The sequence below is a fragment of the Etheostoma cragini genome, chromosome 7 (assembly GCF_013103735.1).
Source record: "Etheostoma cragini isolate CJK2018 chromosome 7, CSU_Ecrag_1.0, whole genome shotgun sequence".
NCBI classification, from domain to species: Eukaryota; Metazoa; Chordata; class Actinopteri; order Perciformes; family Percidae; genus Etheostoma; species Etheostoma cragini.
Genome location: NC_048413.1, coordinates 27,185,782 through 27,189,929, shown reverse-complemented (window position 1 = coordinate 27,189,929; position 4,148 = coordinate 27,185,782). Strand labels below are relative to the sequence as shown.

Here is a 4,148-nt window from a genome sequence, read left to right as displayed (position 1 = left end):
CCCCTCTCTCCCAGAATATTACCCCCTCTCTCCCAAAATATTACCCCCCCTCTCCCAGAATATTACCTATATACAGACTCTACGTTTTGGTTTAGCATCTCCTGCCTTTTAATGTCTCATTCACGTTTTCCCGTTGCATTATCTTTCATATCATTCATCTTGCATTTTTAATAAACACCAAATGGAAAAACAATGACTGCCATTCGTAACGTTCATGTCTGGCACGCTGCCAAAGGTCAAGCAGCATTCCTGGGGTCACAGCAGCCGTCCTCACTTTTGTGTGCGACCTGATGAAGATTAGAAAACAGCTGTGAAAACTCATTCACTTATATGGGCCAACAGACACTGAAGGATTTATATTTGAATTGCTAAACTTGAATAAGTGCATTGAGAAACTGAATCTGAATCGCATCATTTGAATCACTTAATTTGAATCATTGCATTGGAAAAACTGAATAATTTAATTTATTCGTTTGGAAAAGAAATCCAATAAAACATGATCGTCAATGAAAATTGCTCTTCCTTCAAGTTGCCCGGATGGCTGTCACAGTTACTCGAAATTGAAATTTGTGAACTGAATTTGAATTGTGAGAAAGATATAGAGAAAGTTGAATTTTCATTGATGATAATGCAGGAAATAAAAACAGTAAGTAGGAGAGGTTAGGTTAAAGAGATTATGTTGCTTAACCCTCCTGTTGTCCTCGGGTCAAATGCCACACATTTTTAATGGAAAAATTTGGGTTTCTTTTAACCAAATTCTCAACAAAAAAAAGTGGACGTTCCATGTAAAGCTCTTCCAGATAAAATGAATGCATTTGGGTGTTTTGATTGAATTTTATAGCATTTGAAGAAAAAAAAAAGTTGATAAAAGAACGTGGAAAAACTCAAAAGAAAATGTCGGAAAAAGCTTCAAAAGCTTGAAAAAAAACCAAAAACAAACGTCAAATACAACGCAGAAAAAAAATCAACAAAAACATTGCAAAAAGTGACAAAAAAAATTGTTTCAAAAAAAGTGACATGAATGTCAAAAGCTTCAAAAATAATCGGGAAAAATAAAACTTCGGAAAAAAGTGACAAAAGTCGTACAAGCTTCAACTTCAACCAAATTGTCAAAAAAGAAAGAAAAAAAAGACGGTTCCATCCAACGCTCTTCCAGATAAAATAAATGAGTTTGTGTGGATGAATTTTATAGCATTTGAAGAAAAAAAAAAGTTGATAAAGAACGTGGAAAAATTCAACAAAAATGTCGGAAAAAGCTTCAAAAGCGTCTGAGGAAAAAACAAAGAAAACGTCAAATCCAACGCACTAAAAAACTTGTAAAAAAGTGACATAAATGTCATAAAAGCTTCAAAAATTTTGGGCAAAAAAAAACTTGTAAAAAAAGAAAGAAAAAAAAGTGACAAATAAAAGCTTCAACTTTAACCAAAACATTAAAAAAGAAAGTTGACAGTTCCATGCAACGGTCTTCCAAAATAAATAAATGATCAGTTCATAGAGTTTGGGTGTTTGATTCGATTTTGTAGCATTTGAAAAAAAAAAAAAATTTACGTCGAAATATTTGACAAAAATTTTTGGAAAAAGCTTCAAAAGCGTGGGAAAAAAAGAACAAAAACATCAAATACAATGTTGCAAAAATCAACAACAACATTGCAAAAAGTGAGAAAAAAATTGTAAAAAATAAAAAGTGACATAAATGTCGTGAAAGCTTAAAACGTTTTTGGGAAAAATAAAACCTGTAAACAGAAAAGTGACCAATGTCGTAAAATCTTCAAAAACGTTAAATAAAAAACTGGTAAAAAGGTGGAAATCGACAAAAAGATCAGAAATAGTGACAAAAAAAGTAGAAAAAACTGACAAATGTTGAAAAAGACGACCAAAAAACGTAAAAAAATAAAATTTCATTTCACCCAGAAAAATTAAAAGTTGCATTGTCGACAACACAAAGGTTAAAACAACGGACAGCAGACATTTAGCGTGACTTCTGGCCGAAGCTGTACCCGCCCCCCCCCCCCCCGAAAGCAAAAGAAAACAGGCGTGCAGAAGAAGAGAGCACTGTGATTGGAGGACAGCGTGCGACAGATGGGTGGAGAGCAGTGAAGAGCCAAAGACAACCCACAGAGTTCTTGTAATTTAATTGTGAGTTTGAATATAAAACATCGTTATCAGTAGATGAAGACTTCCACAGTCCATGCCGATCAGAGACCCTTCTCTAAAAGTGCCCCCCCGATCTCTTTTAACAACATCTTACTGCACTGAGTTCCAGTGTCAAGGCGACATCTACACTACTGCGTTTTACCTTTTAAGTGCCGTTTTTTAAACAAAAACAACCTCTTTCCACACGAGAGTGTAACTCAGATGTGAGGCGAGTGCAGATTTGAGTCACTTTGCAACAAGTAGCATACAAGATGCTAACAAGAAGTAGCATTCAAGATGCTAACGAGAAGTAGCATACAAGATGCTAACGAGAAGTAGCATACAAGATGCTAACGAGTGACTTCTGTAATGTCAACACAGTAAAAATGGACCTACTTAATTAACCAAGTTGGTTCACTGCTAGCTTAGCTACAAGTTAGCATCAAACACAACAAAGGATGTGAGTTGAATGGCGTTTTGAGCTAACGTTAGCAATCAAACAATCATTGATAGCTACAACGTTTTTTAAATGACTGCTAGCTTAGCTACAAGTTAGCATCAAACAACAAAGGCTGTCACTGGAATGGCATTTTGAGCTAACGTTAGCAATCAAACAATCATAGCCAGATAGCTACTGTTTTTAGAAATGATTCCCATCTTTTTTAATTGTTTGTAATGAGAAAACTTCATTATTTCATGGATTTCACTAATTTCAGTACAACACGTTATGTCGTAAACCGTTTAAATCTGAGCATGCGCGACTCACATCTGCACTCAACTCACATCCGGCAGTGACAGAGAGTTTTAGCTCCCGATGCAGAACTAATCTCTGTTCTGACATCACAGATCACATGACCGTTCGCGCACACACACACAGTGCGTAAACAGGAAGCGGATTGTCTGGTATTTGTCGGTACACTATCCGTCCCTCCTGCACGATCCGTTTTGCGCATGCGCAATATGTTCGCGCATGCGCAGATGATATCACGATGAACGCGGATTTACGTCACTACACGATCTGTTCCCAACAGCTAACGTTAGTTTAGCTAACAGCTAATTTGGCTAACCGCTAGCCCAGACAGCATGTACAAGACCATCAAAAGTTAAAATAGCCGTTTAAATATATAACAGCTGTTACGTCAGTTCTACTTGAGCTCATTTAAAATACAATCACTCAATACTTGTCTTTATTATAACTGTAAAGTCTTAATTTAGCTGGAGCTGCGTTTCCCGCCGTTTAGTTTGAGTAACGTTGTTTTAGGCTCAATCAAGCTGCCAGCTAGCGGTTAGCCAAATTAGCTGTTAGCTAAACTAGCGTTAGCTTTCAGGTGGAGGCTAACAGCAGACCGCAACTGTGGAACAGATCGTGCAGTGCCGTAAATCCTCGTACATCATGATTATCATCAGCGCGTTTATATCTTGCAGCGACGACAACGTGGGGCTGTTACTGACCGATAAGACTGACTGACGTGCGTCATTGTTTTCCAAAAGTCTCCGTTTGCGTCCGTCCAAATGTCTCTGTCTTAGGGGCCAGAGAAGGCCGGAGTTATGTGGACGTGAGGCGTCTACGCAGCAAAAGATATGCGTTTTTTAACCCAAACGTGGCAGTGTAGACGTAGCGTTAGGCTTCTGCCATGTCCAGGATCAATGTAGCTTTAGCCGATTCATGCTAACCCTCTCCCTTAAAAGAAGAGGAAGGTTCATTCCAACTTGGGTTTTATTTATCCCTTGTGTTGCTTCACTAACACCACCACTAGTTTTACACTACTTTTTGGAATCCATGGTATGGAATTAAACCTAATATTTGAGTTAAAAAAAATGAAATTATTGATTATTTTGACTAATAGTTGAGATCCGAGGAGCGTATGTTGAGTGGATGAGTTTGGTCAGGTTGCTGATTTCAACCCATTTAAATTTTTCAAGCACAAGAACCCCCCCAAGAGAAAGAGGCCGTGCAGCTGCTGAATCTGTCTTCATCACACACACACACACACACACACACACACACACACACA

At 37.7% G+C, this 4,148-nt stretch overlaps 1 protein-coding gene across 1 annotated transcript in view; it reads left to right on the top strand.

The window, feature by feature from the left end:
* The window catches only part of kiaa2013 (KIAA2013 ortholog), a 20,784-nt gene that overhangs the window by 15,202 nt on the left and 1,434 nt on the right, over positions 1 to 4,148 (top strand). The window lies entirely within an intron of this gene.